This window comes from Xenopus laevis, chromosome 7L, assembly GCF_017654675.1.
Source record: "Xenopus laevis strain J_2021 chromosome 7L, Xenopus_laevis_v10.1, whole genome shotgun sequence".
NCBI classification, from domain to species: domain Eukaryota; kingdom Metazoa; phylum Chordata; class Amphibia; order Anura; family Pipidae; genus Xenopus; species Xenopus laevis.
In genome coordinates, this window is record NC_054383.1 from 84,824,311 (window position 1) to 84,837,253 (window position 12,943).

General features: G+C 38.4%; 1 protein-coding gene across 5 annotated transcripts in view; it reads left to right on the plus strand.

Moving 5' to 3' along the window:
• cadm1.L (cell adhesion molecule 1 L homeolog) overlaps positions 1–12,943 on the plus strand; it is a 126,434-nt gene that overhangs the window by 50,368 nt on the left and 63,123 nt on the right.

A 12,943-nucleotide genomic window follows, 5' to 3' on the forward strand; every position in this document is an offset into this window, starting at 1 on the left:
ATTTTAGACATTCGCAAATGGTTTCATGCTCTGTTTTTCTCACGAGAAGTCTAAAATTGATTCAATAGTTGTTAATGCATTTAGCAGTCTAGTTGAGAGCAATCCATTACATTGGTCTGTCTTTTATGGGGACTGACTAAAGACAGACCTGTGCGTGCCCCAGCTAACATCATATATAAACAAGCTGCAACTAGTAACTTTGTGTATGTATTGTGGTTTGTGGGAGGGTAATGTTTTTTTTTCTTTTTTTTGGCTTGTGAAATTTCAAATTTTGTTTTTCTTCAGGCTATATTTGTTAGCACGGCATGGCTGGTTATGGGAAACACAGGCAAATATAAGCTGTGTTTTTGTAACTTATAGCTGCAATTCTTTCATTTTTTTTAAAGGAGAACTAAAGCTTAACTAAAGAAGTAGGTTAGAAATGTTGTACATTGTTTTGGGCTTCTGTACCAGCTCAAGGCAACCACAGCCCTTTAGCAGTAAAGATCGGTGTCTCCAAAGATGCCCCAGTAGCTCCCCATCTTCTTTTCTGCTGATTCACTGCACATACTCTGTGCTGCTGTCACTTACTGAGCTTGGGGATCCACTCACAATATACAGTATGTATAGAATGTAAATGTCACAATATAAGGCTGAATTGTCATTAATACAGTTAACTACATGACAGCATAGAAACCAGTGCAACTAGCATCATAATTTAATAATCAGCCCGGTAGCATCAGTTTATATTACAGAAAATCTCATTTTCTGCTTGATAGTTTTTGACGACCCCTAAGCTTAGCTTCTGAACAGCTGCTCAGAGCCTGCTGAGCATGTGATTGTCGCAGACACTTTCCAAGATGGTGACCCCCTGTGACAAATTTGAAGTTCTGGATCATTGCTGCTATTGTCAAGCTGAAACTTTAGGCCGGTGCAATAAGGTCATTATATAAAATTATATTTTTAGCCATATTCATTTTTAGGGTTTAGTTCTCCTTTAAGGTAACTGATGTAGACAAACTACTAAAATTTGAGCATTAGTCGTGGAGTTGTTGGTCTAGTGCAAGTCACTATAAAACTCCCTAAATTTTTAAGCTCAGTGTTCTTCTTAATTAATGTGCAAAATGTAAAGTAGTGCTGCTTATGTAAATCCTAGTCTTTTTGGCCTAATTAAGTATACCTTTTGTTAGTAGTGTCCTTTCCCTTTAAGTTTGAGTTCTCTTGGAGCTTAGGGGAAGTAATTGATGCTATGAAATACATTGCAATTAGCTCTTTAATTAAGGGCAGGCTGTTAATGAGGGTACTATGCAAGTTCTGTCCCTCTGCTTCAGCTCCCTGGGAATGAGTAAGTCCTTTGTCACTGATGAATGCTCATTAACCCTGTGACCTCCTCAGAGCTCTGTCCATTCTCCTGTTGAGCAGATGACCAAACTTGCGGAAAATATATATTGCTTTCAGAAATCCATTCCTTTGCATTCTGGGAGACTACATTATTATTTCTTTCCTTGCTATTGAACATTTACGTCTTTTTTTTTTTTTTTTTTTTTAACGTTTTATAACCAAAATGATGTGACATAATAGACTTATAATAGAGCTTGCAAAGTGCAGGTATGGAATCCATAATGCTTGGGCCCTAGGTGTTTATTTTTGGTCATGCCTAAAGTCTTCTAAATACCATGGTCCAATTTAGAACAATGAACAGGTAAAAATGAAGAGCTTAATATTTGAGCAATGCATTATATGCATGGGTATTGCAGGTGTTTGGAACACTGGGCACTTTACACCAAAGGTAGTTATATCATATAGGGTCACATTTATAAAATTGTAAGCTGGTGTTAGTTTAAATGCCAACAACTCCTACTTTGGAATAAAAGGAAATCTGCAATGTTATAAATATTGTCACTAGTGTGACTATTGTTCATGTGACCCTAGCCTACTAGAGAGAGAAATTTTCTTAACTGCATTATAACATAAACTATTTGCAATACTTGCCTGACACCACCTTAACATTGGGGTCATAAGACTATGATGTTCCACTGGAGTAGCAGCTGTCAAAGAGAAGAGAATGGACCCATTCATAGCAAAGGGTGCTTCTGCACTTTTATACTAGGCAATAACTCTGAGTCCAGTAACTAACCTGCCTATCAGTTAAGTGCCTGTACAATGATGTAAATAAGTAAATACACACCATGTAAATTTTTACATATATGTGACCTTTATATTGATGGGTAAAGCTGATATAACACATGGTATGCACCATTTCTATTTTGTGTAATTTAAATACAAATTTTACTTATGGGAAAAGTACATCCTACATTTATCACTACCAAGGGTAGGACTACAGGGACATTTTCGGCGCGATCAGCTGTGCTGCGACAAATTGCATGCAACGGAAATAAGGTAAGTGAATTCATTGTTGGATGAAGTCTCAGCGTTGATCCATCGCACTGCGTCTGCATCCGACAGTCCTGTTGCGTCGGCTCAGTGCTGTTCATCCAACATTTCTATTTCTTACCTTATTTCCGTTGCAAGTGATTTGTCGCAGAGCGCCGGATCGCGTTGAAAACGTCAGTTTAGTCCTACCCTAACTCACACACCAAAAATTTGAGTGCCCCATATCAAGTGGAAATGTTTAGAGAAGATCTTGGACCACCTTAACTTATTTAAATGTCTGACATTAGTTTGGATTGCTCTTTGTTACTGAAGTGTGTGGTATCACTATGCCTAAATTAAAAGATTTCTTTGAGGCCTAAAGAAAGAAGGTTATAGTTGACTATGAGTCTGGGAAGGGATTTAAAAAGATCACCAAACAATTGGGACATCAATGATCCCACTATCCAGGTGATTATTTACAAAAGCAGATTTCAAACAACTTTCACACAAATAAAAAATGTAAAATGCGGGAAAACTTAAAATCACAGTAGTTAAAATCGAGGTTTCACACTGTGTGTGTATATGTATATAATGTAAATATATAATTATATTTATATTAAATTATTTTTTATATAGAATGGAATGATTCAGTTTGTTGTACAAGTATTTTAGACTTTCCAATGCTTTGTGTAGGGCTCTTGAGATCCCGACTGGTGTGTCTAAGGCACCCTAATGCTGTATGCGGAGAGGTTTTATCTCTTTCCATGCCCTGTAATCTTGTTACTGTTTCTGATTCTAACAGCTATGAGACGGGTCTGAATCCTCCTGCATGAATGCTGTGCCCTAATGATGCAGGATTCCTGTGTTTCCATGGAAACATAAAGGGGAGATTAGAATGTATCCATGCTTTCATGTGGTCTGGCATTTCTAGCCCCATATAGTAACATATCTAGCCTTTGAACTTTCTCACAAATGCTCTTGACTATTCTATATATTCTTTTTCTCTCTATTGTGCTATTTTATAGTTGTTTAATGATATACTTTAGAGCTCATGTGAAAGACTGCTTGATAATGAATAAATGCAGCCCTAAAGATTTTAAATATATGTCTTAAAAGATTTGTTAATGTAATACCATCAGCTGATAATTCAAGCTCTCTGGAAAATGGCTTTCCGGATAATGGATCCCAAACCTGTATACTCAGTGCACAGTTGTATAAAATAATGACTCTACTTTCAACCACTGGTCCAAAGGAGATCTTGTGCTGCCTTATGGGTATATCGATGGTCAAGTGCAGAATCTGTTTAGTGAAAATCACATTATTAAGAAAGCTCAGAAGTAGGCAATGCCATTTCCCGCAGAGTTCTATTTATGATATATCATTTTTTTTTTTACCGATTTACTATTTCTCTGTAATATTAAATTATTTTCTCCGGGGAGTAACTACAGCGGTAGCAGACCCTGCAGCTACAGGGACCAGAAGGTATAGGGGGTCACAGAAGGGGTAGGGGGTTCCATGAGGCCTTAATTAATGAGCAATTTCAATATATATTGGTAAAACAGGTCAACCTCTGCACATTTTGGGGCCTTTAAGTGGACCCGTCGCACACAAAAATTATTCCATTTCCTATTTTATAATGTTAGTCAAGCAAAACAGGGTTTTTTGTCCCAATTCCCTTTGGTAACTCTTTTGGTTTTGTGACAAGCAATGATTATTGATGTTTCTGGTAAAAAAAACAAAACCCTGGTTGCCCCCATAACACTGTGAGTCATTTATTCCAAGATGTGTGCTGACATGAATCCGTTATACAAGCTGCAAGAAGAGGTTCAGGAGACAAAAGAATAGGGGTGGCAACTATTTTAACATATCTGCAGTCTGCTCCAGCTGTCATTCATCATGACCTGATCTATAAAAAGGGACATCCCAGTGGCTGGTATACAAGCAGCAATAGTGCTAACAATTATACAGTTGTTTAATGCCACTGAAGTCTAAAGGTACTGGCACGCAGGAAGATTTGTCACTTACGTTTGGGTCTGTGATACTATGGGTGTCAAATCTCCCCGAAATACTGTCCCAATGGCAATAAAGTAAATAACATATAAGAAAACAAATGGCTGTTCACACTTGCAGCTACAGGTATGGTATTCATTATTCAGAAACCCGTTATCTAGAAAGCTCCAACTTACAGAAAAGCCGTCTCCCATAGACTCCATTATAAGCAAATAATTCATTTTAAAAGTGATTTTTTTTTTCTCTTGTCATAATAAAGCAGTACCTTATACTTGACCCTAACTGAGTGAACACAAGTACATTGATTACACTGTAAAAAATATTTGAATCTTGTTTCCTTCTGTCTGGGAACTCGATTATATAAAACAGACAGGAGCCATTTTGTGGAAGCCTTGCACCAGAATGGGGTGCAACCCGATGGACCCGATGTTCATCCCCATGAACTGGCTACACAAATGGTAAAGAGAAAAGTGGGAAAGTGGGGAGAGCAGTGACATCTAGTAAGTGACGAATGAAAAGTGAAAGTAATTCCCTGCCCCACCTCTATGCCATAGAGGAGGGGCAGACAGTATTTGATTGACAGCTGAGATTTTTAAATACGTTTACAACAGCTATGAATGCTTAAATAAAAAAAAAAAGAACTTGGATTTCTTGCTTAAAGGAGAAGGAAAGATTAAAACTAAGTAAGCCTTATCAGAAAGGTCCATCTAAATATACCAGTAAATCCCCAAAGTAATGTTGCTCTGAGTCCCCTGTCAAAAGAAACACTGCTTTTCTTTCCTTCTATTGTGTATACATGGGCTTCTGTATCAGACTTCCTGTTTCCAGCTTAAACCTCATTGCCCTGGGCAAGAGCATGCTCAGTTTGCTCCTCTTCCCCCCCCCTCCCTTCTCTACTGTAATCTGAGCCTAGAGCAGGGAGAGACTCAGGGAGGAAGTGATGTCACACCATGTTAATACTGCAGCTCCTATCCTAAACAAACAGAGAGTTTCTAGAGCTTTTTACTCAGGTATGGTAAAACATTCTACATAATAAATATAGCATTCTAGCTTGCACTATTGCAGCTAATCTATTGGCAATAAAATGCCTCCGTAGCTTTCCTTCTCCTTTAATTTGAAAAGGACTTTTATTATACAGATTTTTTATGTCTGGGTGACAGGCCTACCTTAAAATTAATTTGCAGTGAAGCCCAGTAACTTCTTGTTACGTTCCTGCATTACCTTGTACTTGATGGTAACTAAGATGCATATTGGGGGCAAAACAACAGATTAGTAATTTGATGTAATTTTTTTAATAGGCCTAAAGAATGATTCTCCAAATTACAGATAGATAGAATGCTCCACAGGACCCAGTATTCTGGATAACAGGTGCCACTCCTGTACCGTATTTGAAATGTAGCATTTTCTCCTGACCCGTCCTCACCTTGCACATTTTCATTATGCTGGGATTCACGGTTTCATCCAGCTCAGGCCGTGGAAAAGCCATCAGCGTAGTAATCAAGTTGTGTGATAGAGGTGACACCTCAGTGTCACAGTTTACAGATAGCAAGGTCTTGTGAGGCTGACACTCAAGATGTTATTTATATCATCACTCAAAGTTCATCTTATTTATAATACTGAGGTAAACTGCCAGTAACTGGAGGAGCTGACACTGAAAAATACTCATCAAAATAACTTTATTTGGGCATGAAAAAAAGAGGGCAGAGTAATCAACATAGATAGAGCATTTATTACAGATAAAGTGTGTTATTAGTTTCCAATCCACCCAGGTTGCTGGAGGAAAGACAGGCATGGTATCCACCTGTTGAATATATCCATATTCATGGAAATACAATTGGGGTTTGGTTAATATTTAAACTTTTATTAGTAGATTAAAGGTATCTTGATCCAATTTACAAAAAGGTTCATTATCAAGAAAATTCCCAGTTACAAGCAATTCTGATAATAAATCTGTAAAGGTATGTGGGACCTGTTACCCAGAATGCTCAGGAACCCAATAGGCTGCTTTTGCTTCCAATAAGGATTAATTATATCTTAGTTTGAATCAGTACAAGGAACTTTATTATTACAGAGAAAAGGAAAAAAAAAATTCAAAATTTGGATTATTTGTATAAAATGGAGCCTATGAGAAATGGCCTTTGCGTAATTCAGAGCTTTTTGGATAACTGGTTTTCGGATAACTGATCCCATACCTGTACTAAAATCTGAAATGTTAAAGGAACAGTAACGCCAAGAAATGATAGCATTTGAAAAGAATGGCAATCTAATGTACTATTGCCCTGCACTGGTGAAACTGGTGTGTTTCTTCAAAAACACAACTATAGTTAATATAAACCAGCTGCTGTGTAGTCATGGGGGCAGCCATTCAAGCACAGGATACACAGTAGATAAGATATATTCTGAAGAATCCCATTGTATACTACAGCACTTAGCTGTTATCTCCTGTGTATCCTTTGCCTTTTCTCTGTTTTCAGCTTTGAATAACTGTCTCCATGGCTACACAGCAGCTCGTTTATATAATCTAAAGTGTAGTTTCTGAAGCAAACACAGAAGTTTTAACAGGGCAGGACAACAGTACACTATATTTTAATTACTCTAAAACTTGAATTTGTTGGTGGTTGCTGTTCCTTTACTTGGTCTTGGGCCATTTAACACCAGAATTACAGGGAACCAATTCCAGAACTTGAGAATCAAGAGGAAATGCCAGAAGTATATACAAATGAAGTCCCAATTGCATAAATATAGTACTATACACCGTGAACATACTGTCAGGCAGTAATAGGGAATAAGCAGATGCTGATACTTTACTCAACTTTACTCACTGCAATGTATCCATAATCCTACAAAACTAAACTGAAAAATAAAGCTGGCCATACATTCCCAGATTTTGTTGTGCAGTTTAGCCTATTTCGTCCATTTTATCTATCCACCTGAACACACCTGTCGGCGCTATATAAATAAATGATGATCTGCCATGATGTGGCAATTTCAACGTATCATTCAGCGATCCTGGATTCGGATTGAAAATGATGAACTTGTTTGAAAATGTCATCTGTCAAAGCACCATGTCAGTGATGTTTGACCACTTATACCATATCCTTTGTGTCAGGGATACTTTCAGAATGAAAGTCAGTGTCCCACAACACAAAGAAATGTCAATTACATGTTTTCTTTCCTTGCAAGGCTAATTTAACATTTAGGGCAATGACACATATAGTGCTTTGTTGACTGTGGATATTCACCTCTCTTCCAGACAACAATGCACCTCTGAACTTATGTATTTATTCAAACCACTACGTGTTAAATGCAGTGTCATATACATGTGAGAAATGTCACATTTTCATGCAATAACGCTGGATTTGTACATGTGAAATTTGAACCTCTGAGATTGAAAATAATTCAGCATGCAATTCTTTTTTATAATGAGAGGGTTTTTATTTTCCCTTTAATTTCAGTGGGCTTTCGAACAATAGCTTGTTGTTTTATTCTGCAAGGAAATTGGCTACAGCTTTTAAAACTTTAAAGTGGCGTATGTACGAGTGTCGGCTCTGCAAGGCATATGTATGATTTTGCATACCACTCTGCTTTTGTGGCCACTAAGCAACAGATGGTAAAGAAGTCATGTTAATGTTAGAAGGGGTGAAATAGATGCCTTGTGTTGCACTTAATCATGACCATCTGTCATCCAAAAAAACCCCCAAACAAAATGATCCTCAGGTGAGCCCTCTGCTTAAAGCAAGTTCTCATTAGCTATGAGGAGCCAAACATAGTGCTCAACATTGCTGCTTCTGAATTTCATATAAGTAGATTTCTTCTAGATCTAGATAAACATATTCCATAGAATCTTTTCATACATCCAAAACATATGGGGGCAGATTCATTAAAGGGTGAAGTGACTAACAATAGCGAAATTTCACCAGCGTGACGTCATTTTGGAACTTCACCGATTTCCTAACGGGCGCAGGCGTCACTTTGCTAGCTAAGGAGATAGACGCTAGTGTTGGTTACATAGTTAAATTGGTTTGAAAAAAGGTAAGTTCAACCCCTCCAAATGAAAACCCAGCATCCATACACACACTCCTCCCTACTTTCACATAAATGATATACCCATATCTATACTAACTATAAAAATTAGTATCACAATTGCCTTCTGTCTATCCAAGAAATCATTCAAGCCACTCTTAAAGGCATTAAATGAATCAGCCATCACATCACCCGGCAGTGCATTCCACAACCTCACTGTCCTGACTGTGAAGAACCACCTACGTTGCTTCAAATGAAAGTTATTTTCTTCTAGTCTTTAGGGGTGGCCTCTGGTACGGTGTTCCTCTTTATGGGTAAAAAGGTCCCCTGCTGTTTGTCTATAATGTCCTTTAATGTACTTGTAAAGTCTATTCATGTCCCCTCGCAAGCGCCTTTTTTTCCAGAGAAAACAACCCCAACCGTGACAGTCTACCCTCATAATCTTCCATCCCTCTAACCAGTTTAGTTGCACGTCTCTGCACTCTCTCCAGCTCATTTATACCCCTCTTAATGGCTGGAGTCCAAAACTGCACTGCATACTACAGAAGAGGCCTTGCCAGGGACCTATAAAGAGGCATAATTATGTTTTCATCCCTTGAGTTAATGGCCTTTTTTTATGCAAGACAGAACTTTATTTGCTTTAGTAGCCACGGAATTGCACTGCTCAGAATTTGACAACTTGTTATCTACAAAAACCCCTAGATCCTTCTTAGTTAAAGGAGAAAGAAAGCTACCAAAGCAGTTGATTGCCAATAGATTAGCCACAATTGTGCAATCTATAACCCTATATTTATTCTGCAGAACACTTTACCATAACTGAGTAATCTGCTCTAGAAGCTCTATCTGTTTAGGATAGAGGCTGCCACATTAGCTTAATGTGACATCACTTCCTGCTCACTCATAGCTCTGGGCTCAGATTACAGCAGGGGGGGGGAAGGGAGAGGGAGAGCGAAGCAAACCAAGCATGCCCTAGCCCAGAAGGTTTAAGCTGAAAACAGGAAGTCTGATACAGAAGCCCATGTGTACACAATAGAAGGAAAGAAATGTTGTGTTTCTTTTGACAGAGGGCTCAGAGCAGCATTACTTTGAGGGTTCACTGGTGTATTTATATAGACCTTTCTGCTAAAGCTTAATTAATTTTAGCCTTTCCTTCTCCTTTAAGGAAACTCCCAACACACTGCCATTTAGTGTATAACTTGCATTTATATTAGTTTTGCCAAAGTGCATAACCTTGCATTTATCAACATTGAACCTCATTTTCCAGTTTGCTGCCCAGTTTCCCAACTTGGACAAATCACTCTGCAAAGTGGCAACATCCTGCATGGAACCTATAGTTCTGCACAATTTAGTATCATCTGGCTTCACACTCAATGCGAATGATGTAACAATATTACCTCATTCGCCCGACTTGCCTTCGCCAGCTCAGACCAGGCGAAGTTCAATGAACTGCATAGGACTTTATTCAGTTTTTAGTGCAAACTTTTTCTAAGTCCCAAAAAACACTTCTGTCTTTTCCGTTTTTCTGAGTGATAGCCTGCAAAGGTCCGTAAAAATGTTTTGGGTCGTCGTCGTAACCCCCCTACATTTCCTAACAAATGGAACATAAACTATACAGTGGGCTCATGTGTAATGTATTTGCTGCAATATATACGTCCATGTAACTTTATAAGTTTTGCCAGTTAGGGAATTTGTCGCATAGGCTATAGTTGAAAGAAATGCCCTTTGTTTAGATACATGATTACTACAGTTTCAACAAAGGGCAGTATCTCTTCACCATTGATCTAAATCTCTCTGCATTCTCCAAAGCATTTTTCTGGCACACTATTTTGCCATCAGTCCAGTATTACTGTTGAATGATGATTTGCATAAACACTGCCTGCCGATGGACTTAGAGCGTAGTGGGGCTCATTTATAAACACCGGGCAAATTTGCACTTGGTCAGTAACTCATGGCAACCAATCAGAGGCCTGCTTACATTGCTCGACCTGCAGCTGGCTGAAAAAAGCCACTCACTGATTGGTTGCTATAGGTTACTGCCCGGGGCAAATTTACCCAGTGGTTATAAATGAGTCCCACTAGTGTGGTTCCTATTCAGATTAATGGGAAGCAGCAGTAAGCAGTATAGGCATTTTGATTACGGTTGTCCTCCTGAAAGTTTTATTTTAACTCATGATATTTTAAATGTCTATTGGCTGCAATAAATATATGAAACCTTTGTACAAAATGACAACTGAAATCCCCACAAGTGCAATGTATTTGGCTTTTTTTTCAGGACCCAATTAACCTGCTTGTGTGTTTAATAGTGTGATAGGACAGACACAAGTAGAAGAATCAAACTTGCTACGTCTGTCACAGGAAGCGCTTCCCATGCCTTTTATTTGCAATCTTAGACTGTAAGTAAATGTTCCAATAAGGACAGTGCACAATGGATTCTTCCTATAATGCAGTGTAAAATTTGTATACATGGAGTGTATTGTTTTGTGCAATTCTCTTACAAATGAATGGATCCTAGCAACCAGTAAGCATAGGATATTTTTAAGCCATTCACAGCAACAAAGGCAACTCTGTGACCTAGTAGGGTGGCATAATTAAAAAATAGTAAACCAAATAAATCGTACCTTTTGTGTAGTGATGGGCAAATCTGAAATGTTTTGCTTTGCTGAGAATTCATGAAACAGCAAAAAAGTCGCCAGACTCCTAGAAGTAAATGGGCATTTTTTCGTGCAACAATTTTTATAAAAATTTTTTTTTTACTATCCGTTCTAGTCTATGGGTAATTTTTCTTGGCAAAATATTTTTCTCATCCCTACTTGTGTGCAACAAAAGTTAAAGGAATTGTTCAGTGTAAAAATAAACTGTGTAAATAGGCTGTGCAAAATAAAAAATATTTCTAATATAGTCAGCCAAATATGTAATGTATAAAGACTGGAGTGACTGAATGTGTAACATAACAGAACATAGCCCAACTTCCTGCTTTTCAACTCTCTTGGTTTCCACAGACTGGTTACCAGACAGTAACCAATGAGAGACTTGAAGGGGGACCACATGGGTCATATCTGTTGCTTTTGAACCTGAGCTGCATGCTGAAGATCAATTGCAAACTCACTGAACAGATATGTACCATGGTTGCTGACTAGCTCAGCGTTGGAGAGTTGAAAAGCAGGAAATGTCCTGGCTATTGTGTTACACATCCAGTCACGACAGGCTTTATACATTACATTTTTGGCTAACTAACTATATTAGAAACATTTTTTATTTTGCACAGCCTATCTATTTACACAGTTTTATTTTCATGAGGAACTATGCCCCATCTTTTATACATACATATATATTTCTGTTTTTTGCTGGTACTATATCCTTTGAAATGTATACAGTGGTGTCTGCCATATCTCTCTCTTGGTATATAATTCTTCACACTGGCTGACTGTTCATTGTGCACATATTATTCTTCTGGGCAAGTAGTTGCTGGCAACAGCTGTATAGGTCCATTACAAGTATTGTTTTGGTAATTTTCATGCACAACTGCATGACCCATTCAATGCCAAGTATGCACTTGAACCAAAGTGGGCTGTTGATGCACGACATCTGTATTTGCAGCTTGACTGCATTTTTGTGAGTACTAAATCATGTGAAAGAAGGGGCTGCATTTCTTCCTGCATTCCCCTGCAGTAGAACCCCTGAAATCCACCACAGGGCAGAAAGATCCTTTAAGGGCTCTTACAGACGAGCGTTTTTCCCTTCGCACCCCTGCGTTCCGGTTTCATGCGTTCAGCCGCAGGTAAGTGCAGGAGTACACACACTGAATTCTTTTCAATGTGGCTGTACTCACACAGACGCAGGTAAAATGCAACATGCTGCGTTCTGCACTTACATGCGTCTGTGTGTACAGCCATATTGAAAAGAATTCAGTGCGTCTACTCCTGCGCTCCCTTGCGGCTGTACGCATGAAACCAGAACGCAGGGGAGCACAGGTAAAAATGCTTGTCTGTAAGAGCCCTAAAAGTGACGTTCACGTAAAATTAACTTAACTTTTTAGACCGAAGTAATCAAAGCAACTTTGTATCAGAGCTTCTGTTCATGAGAATTAGTTTTATTTATTTACCTTGTAGCTTGTCTGTATCAGACCTAAACTTACTGTGATGTTAATGGTTTATAATGTCTGTAAAGCAATTTATAAAGTGCGGGCATATTCCAAAGAAAGAAGAATAATCTATAGCTGCAAGTATTATGGACGCAGCATTCGATAGATTGTGTTTTTGAGCTGGTTGTGGGTCACATTTAGATATGTAACAGGAAGGCTAATATAAATTGGATCGTTTTCTATATGCTTTGGGAGTTGTATCCTGTATATTCTTTTCATCGTGCATAATGCATTTGCAGAATTTGCTGTCTGTGCTGCCATCTCTTTCTTGTCAGCACGCTGATGAAGGGAAAATGTGCAGTTTGTAAGCTGTGCTTTTGTGTGACCCCCAGTCTTGGAGACATTGCTCTGTATGAATAGTGGAGATTGCTCGTTAAGTAGAGAGAGGTGCTGGGCACATTTCATTCCGGTTTCTTT